The sequence below is a fragment of the Capsicum annuum genome, chromosome 3 (assembly GCF_002878395.1).
Source record: "Capsicum annuum cultivar UCD-10X-F1 chromosome 3, UCD10Xv1.1, whole genome shotgun sequence".
Classification (NCBI taxonomy): Eukaryota; Viridiplantae; Streptophyta; class Magnoliopsida; order Solanales; family Solanaceae; genus Capsicum; species Capsicum annuum.
Window position 1 is genome coordinate 44,229,701 of NC_061113.1, and position 12,375 is coordinate 44,242,075.

A 12,375-nucleotide genomic window follows, 5' to 3' on the forward strand; every position below is an offset into this window, starting at 1 on the left:
TGTTGATCATGACATTATGTTATCCTTATTCCTGAGTTACATGCTAATGTTCACCTCACTAACTATCATCGGATGCTGTATCCTTACGCAATGCAGGTACCGGTACTTCTTCTACTTTTCCTACTTATAGTTAGGTCAATTGGTTTATTCCGTTGGTTTTTGGTGTTGTGGTAAAGTGATGATCTTCCATCCCCTGAAAGGCTTAGGCATTTCATCATCTTTATTCTTAGATATGAGTTGATAGCAACCTTTATTATCATTTTCATTCTCCTTGTCATCTATCAGAGTCGGGGACATATCCCAACTAAGACTAGTTTTGGTTATTTTTAGAAGGATTTATTTAGATTACTATGGATATTGAGTTATGTTAGGAATTCATCCAACATTAGGAGATGTTGTGTTTGGTTTGATTAGGTGTAGGGGGTGATCTCTGGTCCATGTAGGTGTAATACCCCAAAGTTTCCTAACTAATTTTGTCTCAAGAATGTCAAGTATTATCTTCTAAATTGAATGATGTTTATTCCTTGGGGAATTTTCAGGATTTTCACTTTTTGTCATGTGGTAAATTCAATAAGCTTTCCATAGATATAAAATTCACCTAAATTCAATAACCAGGTAGGAAGTTAGGACTATTTTAAGTCCTCGTCATAAAATAGCTCCATATTGGTCAGTAGCGCGCCGTGCCACAAGATAACTTGGTAATTGTCCTTTTTCTAGTGTCCCAGCGTAATTTTTCGGAATCACAAAAAACTTGTAGGTCAGAAATGAAGTGGCAACGAGATTGCTCTGCGTTGCGCCATTTCCCTATTTTCCAATCGTCAAATTCCAGTGACACGGCACGATAGCGCCGCGTCACGCCAGGGGTCACCTTTAACTTGAGATTCAGCTAATTGAAACCCAAAATATACTAGTTTCTCTCAATTTTCTCTGAAGAACAAGCTAGGGTTTTAATTGAGGATGCAATTTCAAGAAAGTCTCTCTGTCAATTTTCGCTAAATCAAGAACTAATGTCTCTCCAACAATCTTTGCTAAATTAAGAACTAAGGTATGTTTTGTGTTGATTCATGGGTCTCTTTCACCCATAAAGCTCAAGAATCTCTTTTCAAAATCAAAGATTTGTATATTTACGAATGTTCATGATTTGATTGAATTGAAAAGTGATGTTCATGTTATTGTTTGGTTTCATTCCATGTTATAGACTATTAATTACAAGAATTGATTCTTCTATGTTAGGAATTATGCGGTATTCATGATAAACCCTTCAATTCACCAGTTGATTGATGTATCCTTGATTATTAGATGTGTTGATGATTGTATAACCATAGCATACTCCCCCATGTTTGATTAAATCACTATGTGAAGGAAAAGTGCCATACTAGTATAATAATATGAAATCTCTATTCATGTACAAGTTATGAATGTCAAGTGTTTGATGAAAGGTCTTAGCCAATTGATTATGTATTGTCGATGCTGGACCTGTACTCAAGAAAGTCATCCTTTGTCAGTTTCCTTCTATCTAGTCCTGGGGGTACTTGTACCCAAAAAATAAAGCTGCGTTCCTAGAGTCCGTGTCATGTTTTCATGATATCCTTAGTCAAGCCATGATCTATAGAACTTAGTTAGTCATGTGACTCAGGAAAGCTCAATAATATAGTAATCTCAGTACTATTCCGTCAGTCAATAGAACTCAGTTAATTCAGTCCAGTTCAGTTCAGTAATACATGATTAGTGTCTATTCAGATGGGAGTAGGAATTTGCACCGAGTGAACCCAAGGATAGGAACACACACTGTTAGATGAGGGTGTGATTCTTATAAGTCATCCTTACATTCCAGAACTATATATCCAACATAGGTTGAGACATCAACACTGTCAGATGAAGGTTGATGATGTGGATAAGCACTGTCAGGTGAGGGCCCCACCATTCTCTTTTTGGGATACTTTCAGATGAGGGTTGCTCACGACTTGTCCTTACCAGTGGCGCAGTATTAACACCCTTTCAATTGGGGTTATAGATTGGATTCCAACTCAGCTATAATGGCGTATTAGGTGCATGTCAGTTAGATAATTACTTCCCATAATTTCAGTTACAGAATCAGGACTGTCAGATACAATCATTCTATCTCAGTAATAGAACTCAGATAGTTCTACAAAATTTAGGACTGTCAAATAGAGTCAACTCAGAATAATATGGAACTCAGCTACTTCCATCAGATTTAGGACTATCAGATAGAGTCACTCATGTCATCAGTTATATCAGTCATCAGAATTCAGTTATTATTTATGTTAGTTATCAGTAAATTCATGTTATCATGATCACATATATAGTTATGACGTATTCATACATGTATTCTCATGTTCATATTAGTTAGTTAGCCAGTATTGTTCATGCATATGAACCCCATGCATTAAGCCTACCTTCCATGCATACTAGTACATTCAAAGTACTGGTGCATTTATGCTATGGTATCTTATACCATAGGTTCAAAAGCACGAGCTCCAAAGCATCAGTAGCATTCCAGTCTCAGCAGTCAGAGTTAGCAGTTAAACCTCCTCTTTCGAGGACATGATCATTTATTTATTATCTCATTAATTAATTTATAAGTTGGAGTTAGTTGGAGACATGTCCCATCAACACCTTATCTAGACAGTTATATTTTAGAGGTTTTTCAGACCACAGTATGTTTAAACAGTATTTTAATTTTGGGTATTTTACTACCCCACTCAGATATTATATTTTATCAGTCATGCAGTTTTGAACCTTATGGCCTTTAGCCTCTATTTTTGCATTATATTTAGTATGTTATATAGTGTATAGGTATAGGTATCAGTCATGGGTTAGCTTGTGGTCCTTCTGGATCGTAAGCATCGTGTAGCGTTTTGAGTACTAGATTCGGGGCATTACAAACTTGGTATCAGAGCCTAAGGTTTAATTATGTCATAGGAAGTTTGAAAGCTGTATCTAGTAGAGTCTTGTACAAACTTAGTAACAGAGCCTAAGGTTCAATAGTTTCATAAGAAGTCTAAAAGCCGTATCTAGTAGAGTCTTGTACATGGGTGTGTTGTGCACCACATTTATGTACAAGAGGATATAAGATGTTTTAGGAATAGTTTTCCCTTCTTTCAGCATTCATGTTATGCCAGTAAGCATAATCTCAAGTCAATCCATTTCTTTTTTTTTGCAGAACATGCCTCCTAAAAGAAGAAATAGAAATTGGTTCGCCCCTCATCCCGAAGAACCTTTGGGCGAACATATTTCTCATACATAGTTCAGAGCTATATTCACTACTCTTGCTTAGTCAGTTGCTACTCAAAATTTATGACCAGCCATCAGTCCGGCCAACCCATTGGCTAATTTAGCTGCAGCCAGGATTCGAGACTTTACTCTAATGAATCCTCTATCCTTTCTTGGGTCTAAGTTAGATAAGGACCCTCAAGAATTCATCGATCAGGTTCAGAAGGTTACAAATATCATGGGGTTATTCCTATCGAGAGTGCTGAGCTAGCTTCATACCAGTTACATGATATTGCCTACACTTAGTTTAAACAGTGGAAGTCAGAAAGGCCATATGATGCAAGGCCTATTGAGTAGGAGGAGTTTTTCACTGCATTCTTAGATAGATTCTTTCCTTGAGAATTGAGAGAGGCTAAGATGTTAGAATTCATCAACCTTAGTCAGGGAAACATGACAGTCAAAGAGTATTCTCTTAAGTTTACTCAATTAGCCAAATATGCTCCTCATGTGGTTGCAGATAGCAGGGCCAAGATGAGTAGGTTTGTTTTTGGGGTAAACGATAGTATGGTCAATGAGTGTAGTCTATGATATTGAATAGTGACATAACTTTAGACAGGCTTATGACTCATGCTCAGCAGATAGAAGATCAAAAGGTTAAAATGAGGGAGAATCAGAATAAGAGAGCAAAGACAGGTAGTTTCAACTTTGTTCAACCTAAATTAGAAGGATCAAACCACTCTCAACTCCATACTAAGTCATCAGTTACAACTCCATATTCAGCCAATGCTCCAAGTCCTAAGTTCAGGGATAAAAATAAAGATAGGGCGCTGGGATCTAAGTCTCAGGGTAGTGTCAGCAATGCCTAAACTAATCCCCTTTGTCAGACTTGTGGTAAGAACCATAAGGGTGCTTGCAGAGATGGTAGCGATGTCTTTTTCAAAAGTGGAAAGCCAGAACACAGAGTTAGAGATTGTCCCTAGTCAGGATATCAGGGTCAGTAAAATTATTCCTCAGCTCAGTTCGGTCATCCAAATCAGCAAGGTGCCACTTCTAGTGCTACTAGTAGGAACTGCCTAAATAAACTATTTGCTCTCCAGTTCCGGCAAGATTAGGAAAATTCTCCTGATGCAAATAATGGTACATTATAGATCTTTCATGTTATTGTTTACTCTTTGCTAGATCTAGGAGCTTCCTTGTCTTTTGTCACTCTTTATATAGCAGTTGATTTTGGAATTAGTCCTAAAATTTTAGCAGAGCTCTTTTCAGTCTCTACCCCAGTGGTTAAAACCATCATAGCCTGGTGGATATACAAGAACTACCCGATTATGATATTTCAGAAAGTTACTTCAGCAGATTTAGTTGAATTAGAGATGACTAATTTTGATGTCATTCTCGGCATGGATTGGCTTCATTCCTACTATGACATAGTCGACTACAGAAATATAATAGTTTAGTTTTAGTTTTCAAATAAACCCATACTAGAGTAGAGGGGTAGTACTTCAGCTTTCAAAGGTTGGTTTGTTTCTTACCTTCGAGAATGAAAAATAATATGTAAAGGATATGTCTATTATCTTGTTTGAGTTAAGGACACTAGTTCCAAAACTCCCAGTCTTGAATCAGTCCCAGTAGTGAATGAATATTTAGATGTCTTTCTCAAAGATCTTCTATGAATTCCTCCCAAAAGGGAAATAGACTTTGACATTGACCGTCTTCCAAATAGTTAGCCTATATCTATTCTGCCACACAGAATGGCACCAGCAGAACTCAAAGAACTGAAAGAGAAGTTGAAGGATCTCTTAGATAAGGGATTCATCAGACCTAGTGTGTCCCTGTGGGGTGCACCAGTCTTATTCATGCAAAAGAAAGATGGTTCTACCAGAATGTGTATAGATTATCGTCAACTCAATAAATTTACAGTCAAGAGCAAGTATTCTCTCCCCAGAATTGATGAATTGTTTGACCAACTTTAGGGTGCTTGTTATTTCTCTAAGATAGACCTTAGATCTGGCTATCATCTGCTCAGAGTCAGAGAATGTGACATTCCAAAAATAGCCTTTCATACCCGATATGGTCACTTCAAATTCTTAGTCATGTCCTTTGGTCTTACCAATTCCCCAGCAGCTTTCATGGACTTGATGAACCATGTGTTCAAGCAGTACTTGGACATGTTCATCATAGTCTTTATAGATGATTTTTTGGTCTATTTTCACAGTGAGCGTGATCATGAAGACCATCTCAAAATTGTACTTCAGTCTCTCAGAAATCATTAGTTGTTCGGTAAATTTAGTAAGTTCAAATTTTAGCTAAGGTCTGTAGCATTCCTTGGCCATATCATTTCTGGTGATGGCATTAGAGTAGATCCTCAAAAGACTAAAGGGGTAAGAAACTGGCCCAGACCTGTCCCTCTGTCAAACATCAGGACTTTTTTGGGTTTGGCTAGCTATTACAGACGGTTTGTTGAAGGATTTTATTCTATTGTATCCCCTATGTCTAGATTGACTCAGAAGAAAGTCAAGTTTTAATGGTCAAATCCTTACGAGAAGAGCTTTCAGGAGTTGAAGGCTCCACTTACCTCAGCCAAGTCTTAGCTCTTCTAGACTGTCCAGATGGGTTTGTAGCGTACTGTGATGCATCCAGAGTAGGTTTGGGTTGTGTCCTTATGCAGCATGGTAAGGTTATAGCCTACGCCTCCAGATAGCTTAAACCCCATGAGAAGAATTATCCTACTTATGATCTTGAGTTAGAAACTGTGTTTTTTGCCTTAAAGATTTTGAGGCATTACTTATATGGAGTTCATGTAGATCTGTTCACCGATCATAAGAGCCTTTAGTATGTCTTTTTTCTTGGAAAGATCTCAATCTTTGTTAGAGAAGGTGGTTAGAGCTCTTGAAAGATTATGACATGAGTGTCCTTTATCATTCGAGAAAGGCCAATGTAGTGGTCGACGCTCTTAATAAACTGTCTATCGGTAGTATTACTCATGTCGAGGACAATAAGAAGAAGTTAGCTTAGGAAGTCCATCAGCTTTCTAGACTAAGCATTCACTTAGTCGATTCAGAGAAGCATTCCACGATCCATTATTTTAGATAGAGGTACCCAGTTTACCTTTCATTTCTGGAAAATGTTCCAAAAGGGTCTTGGTACCAAAGATCATCTCAGTATAACCTTTTATCCTCAGATAGATGGTCAATAAGAAAGGACCATTCAAACCCAAGAAGATATGCTAAGGCCATGTGCAATTGATTTCAAGGGTAGTTGGGATGACCACTTGCCTTTGATTGAGTTTGCATACAACAATAACTATTATTCCAGTATTTAGATGGCTTCATTCGAAGCTCTCTATGGTAGGAGATACAGATACCCTGTCAGTTGGTTTAAAGTTAGTGAGGCCTTGGTGATAGGACCTGACTTGCTATTCGATGCCTTAGAAAAGGTCCAATTGATCAGAGAAAGACTTCGAGCTGCTCAGAGCCGACAGAAGTCTTATTCGGATGTGTATAAAAAGGATCTCGAGTTTGAGGTTGGTAACTATGTCTATCTAAAAATCTCTCCCATGAAGGGAGTGAAGTGGTTTGGCAAGGAGGGAAAGCTCAGTCCTCGATATTTCGTTCCCTTCAAAATTCTCAGTCGCTTTGGCAAGGTAGCTTATGAGCTCGAATTACCTTTATATCTAGCCTCAGTTCATCCAGTATTCCATGTCTCTTTGGTCAAGAAGTGTATAGGTGACCCAGTAGTTGTAGTCCTTATTCAGAGCATATATGTTTAAAACAGCCTCTCTTTTGAGAAGATTCCAGTTGAAATCCTAGATTACCAGACTCGTAGACTGAGGAACAAAGAAGTCCCTCTAGTCAAAGTTCTTTGGAAGAATCATTTCATTGAGGGAGCTACTTTGGAAGCAGAAGCAGACATGCATACCAAGTACCCTCACCTCTTCTCCGCTGACTCAGATTAAGCTCAAGGTAACAATTCTCTTTAAGCTTTTTAGTTTTTATGTCCAAATTTTAGTTACAACTTGGTATCAGTCTCATGTTCAAGATTCCATTTTTCAACTTGGTACTAAGTACCATTGCATATCCAATTATATGTTCATGCATCAGATTAGTCATGTGTTCATGCATTAGACATGCATTCTCCTTGTGAGAAAACTTAGTTATTAGAAATCTAAATCATGTAATCCGTTCCGTTATATTTTCACGCATTAGATATGTGTTATCAGATTATCAGTACTCTCAGTCATGCATTCATGTATCAGCTCAGTCATGAAATCATGCATCAGATATGCATACTCTGTAAGAATCTCAGAACTATTAGTTATGTAGTCATGTTTTAGTGTTCATGTTTAGTATGTACTATGACTTATCATTTCTCCCTTTTCAGTTAGTCTCATTCGAGGACGAATGTTCCCAAGGGGGAGATATTGTAATACCCTAAAGTTTCCTAACTAATTTTGTCTCAAGAATGTCAAGTATTAGCTTCTAAATTGAATTATGTTTATTCCATGGGGAATTTTCAAGATTTTTACTTTTTTTCATGTGGAAAATTTAATAAGCTTTCCATCGATATAAAATTTGCCTAAATTCGATAATCGGCTAAGAAGTTAGGACTATTTCAAGTCTCCATCCCCATCGTAAAATAGAGCCATATTGGTCAGTGGCACGCTGCGCAACAAGATAAAATGGCAATTTTCCTTTTTATAGTGTCCCAACACAATTTCTCCACGTCGCGTAAAACTTCTAGGTCACAAATGAAGTGGATACGTGATGGCTTTACATCGTGCCATTTTCCTATTTCCCAATTGTAAAATTCCAATGACACGACACGACAGCACTGCATCACGCCAGTGGTCCAGGTCAAAAAAATTTCACCAATTTAAAAGATGTATCCAGGGTTAAAAGGGTCAATTTCCCACCCCTATTTAAGCCCTTTAACATGAGATTCATCTATTTGGAACCCAAAATATACTAGTTTCTCTCAATTTTTTCTCAAGAACAAGCTAGGGTTTCAATTACGGGTTCAATTTCAATAAAGTCTCTCCATCAATCTTCGCTAAATGAAGAACTAAGATATATCATGTGTTGATTCATGGGTCTCTTTCACCCATGAAGCTCAAGAATCTCTTATCAAAATCAAAGATTTGTATATTTACGAATGTTCATGATTTGATTGAATTGAAAAGTAATGTTTATGTTATTGTTTGGTTTTATTCCATGTTATAGACTATTAATTGCAAGAATTGATTCTAGTATGTGAGGAATTATGCGGTATTCATGATAAACCCTTCAATTCACAAGTTGATTGATGTATCCTTGATTATTAGATGTGTTGATGATTGTATAACCATAGCATGCTCCCCCCATGTTTAATTAAATGCCTATGTGAAGGAAAAGTGCCATACTTGTATGATAATATGAAATCTCCATTCATGTACAAGTTATGTATGTCAAGTGTTTGATAAAATATCTTATCCAATAGATTATGTATTGTTGATATTGGTCCTGTACTCAAGAAAGTCATGCTTTGTCAGTTTTCTTCTATCAAGTCATGGGAGTACTTGTACCCGAAAAATATAGCTGTGTTCCTAGAGTCCATGTCATGTTTTCAAGATATCCTTTATCAAGACCTGATCCATAGAACTCAGTCAGTTAGGTGACTCAGGAAAGCTTAGTAATATAGTAATGTCAGTACTATTCTGCCAGTCAATAGAACTCAGTTAATTTAGTCCAGTTCAGTTCATTAATCCATGATCAGTGTCTATTTAGATGGGAGTAGGAATTAGTACTGTGTGAACCCAAGGATGGGAACACACACTGCCAGATGAGGGGAATTAGTACTGTCTGAACCTAAGGATGGGAACACACACTGCCAGATGAGGGTGTAATTCTTAGAAGTCATCCTTGCATTCAAAAACTATGTAGCCAGCATAGGTTAAGACATCAACACTGTCAGATAAGGGTTGATGAGGTAGATAAGCACTGTCAGATAAAAACCTCACCATTCTCTTTTAGGGACACTTTCAGATAAAAGTCACTCACAGCTTGTCCATACCAGTGGCGCGGTATTGATACCCTTCCAATTGGAGTTATAGATTGGATCCCAACTCAACCATTATAGTGTATTAGGGGCATGTTGGTTAGATAACAACTTCCCATAGTTTTAGTTATAAAATTAGGACTGTCAGATACAGTCATTCAGTCTCAGTTATAGAACTCAGCTAGTTTTACAAAATTTAGAATTGTGAGATACAGTCAACTCAGAACAGTATGGAACTCAGCTAGTTCTATCGGATTCAGGACTATCAGATACAGTCACTCATGTCATCAGAATTTCATTATCATTTATGTTAGTTATTAGTAAATTTATATTATCATGATCTCAGTTATAGTTATAACGTATTCATGCATGTATTCTCATGTTCGTATTTGTCAGTTAACCAATATTGTTCATGCATATGAACCTCATTCAATTATCCTGCCTTTTATGCATGCCAGTATATTCAAAGTACTGACACATTTGTGCTATGAAGTCTTATACCATAGGTTCAGAAGCATGAGCTTTAGAGCATCAGTAGTATTCCAGTCTCACTAGTCAAAGTTAGCAGTGAATCCTTATCTTTTGAGGACATGATCATTTATTTATTATCTCATTAATTAATTTATAAGTTGGAGTTAGTTGGGGACATGTCCCATCAACTCCTTATCTAGACAATTATGTTTTAGAAGTTTTTCAGACTACAGTATATTCAGACAGTGTATCAGTTTTGGGTATTCTATTATCCGACTCAAATATTATATTTTATCAGTCATGTAGTTTTGAATCTTATGGCCTTTTATCCTCTATTTCCGTATTATATTTAGTATGTTTACAGTGTACTAGTAAATATATCAGTCATGGGTTAGCTTGTTGTCCTTTGGGGTCGTAAGCACCATGTAGCATTCTGAATACCAGATTCGGAGTGTTATAGTAGGACTTGAGATACCCATCAAGGCCAGGCCTTGGTTCGGGTTATGAAAGAGATGGTGTTAGAGCCTAGGTTTGGGGTCATTGGGTGTCCAACAAAGCTGTGTTAAGTAGTGTCTCATTTATGGGTGTGTAGCACGCCATACTTATAGGGGAGATTCTATGAGACATTTAGGAATATTTTCCTTTTCTTGTTGTTCTATTTTAAGATATAGAGTCTAAGGACTTAAATTTCCTCTAATTCCCATGTGTTTGCTTTTCAGATCATGCCTCTCAGAATATCTGATGCTCGTGGAAACTCTTTTTTCCTATCTGAGGACAATGTGGATGGATCTCGTCCTGCTCCAGGAGTTCAGACTCGATCTAAGGTCGCTGCTTTTGATTTCACTGAGGGAGCTCTACCGATTCCCCCAATCTCTCTTTAGGCGCCCCAGGTTGGGTGTCTAATGTTATGTTTCTCTAGTTGATTCATTTACTTACCCAGTTGGTGGCTTCCCATACTGAGCATGTTACTTCTGTTGCTCCATCTTTTGGGCCACTAGGGTTAGCCAAATTATGATATTGAGTCCTTCTGTTTTCACTGGTTTTAAAGTTGAGGAAGATCTTTAAAATTTTATTAATGAGGTGGAATTTTTTTTTAGTGATGCATGCCATTGATGTGGAGGGTGTAGTGTTCACTATTTACCAATTGAAAGATGTGGAATACCAATGGTATGAGGAATAGGATCAGTCTAGGGAAGATGATGCTGAGTCTTGTTTGGAGGATGACTTCTCGGGCACTTTTCTTGATCGCTTATTACCTTAGGAGTTGAGGAAAGTGAAGACTAAGGAATTTATGAATTTGAAGCAAGACAGGATGTCCGTAAAGGAGTAGCCTTTAAGTTTCATCAGCTATCATGTTATGCTCCTGAGTTGGAGTCTAGCATGAGGGTTGGAATTAGGAAGTTTACTTTTGAGTTGTCCAGTGACTTGATCTTAGAGAGCAAGATTGCCTTGTTGAATAAGGATATGGACATCTCTAGACTTATGGTGTATATGAAACAAGTAGAGAAAGAAAAAAAAAGTAAATGGAGATGAGTAAAAGGCATAGTAAGATTTTTTACTACTCAGACCAGGGTGAAGGTCAACAGTAAAGTGGTAGAGATAGTGGAAAGTGGTCTAAGAAGAAGTGGAGCAGTTTTGGTTCCCACTCCACGACTAGTTCTCCTTATCTGAAGTAGTAGGGTGATTGTTGTTCTTTGTATGATAGTGAGTTTAGAGCACCAGGAGCTCAGTCTCAAGCAAGCGAGGCTTAGTCAGCTCCGTCGTATCCTTCTTGTAGATTTTATGGTCAGGTACATTATGGTTTTTGCAAGGAAAAGAAGGAATAAGTTCTTTAAATATTGTCGAACTGGTCATTTGCATAAAGATTGTCCTTCTAAGGTTGCTTCCAGGGCGAATAAGGTTCCTGTTACTACTTCATTCGCTTCTGCACCAAAGGGTGCTACTTCTACCTCTAGCTCAAGCGTGGGTTATAACCATTTGTATACTCTTTCTACCCACCCAGATTCTGAAGTATCCCTTGAGTTGTTACTGGTATGCTTAAACTCTTTTCTCGTGATGTATACTATCTACTTGATCCCGGGTGTACTATCTCTTATTTGACCCCTTATGTGTATATTTATTTTGGGTTTGATCCTAAGTGTATTATTGATTTTTTCTATATACATCCTGGTGGGTGACTCCATTATGGCTAGAAGGGTCTATAGGGGCTGTGTGATGTCGATCCATGGTAGGGAGACCTTGGTAGACCTCATAAAATTGGATATGGTAAACGTTGATATGATTTTAGGGATGGGTTAGTTACATTCGTGCTATGCATCTCTTGACTGTCGAACTCATAGGGTCAGTTTCCATTTCCCAAATAAGTTGGTGATTTTGTGGGAAGGCAGTTCCCTAGTTCCTAAGGGTAAGTTTATTTCATATCTTAGAGCCTGAAAATTGGTTTCTAAAGGGTGTCTCTATCACTTAGTGCATGTTAAGGATTCTAGATTTGAGGCCCTTCTTTGCAGACTATCCCTGTGGTATGTGAATTTTCTAAGGTGTTCCTTGATGATCTTTCTGGAATTCCTCCCAATAGGGAAAATAATTTTAGGATTGATCATTTTCTAGAAACTTGTCCTATTTCTATTCCTTCTTACAAAA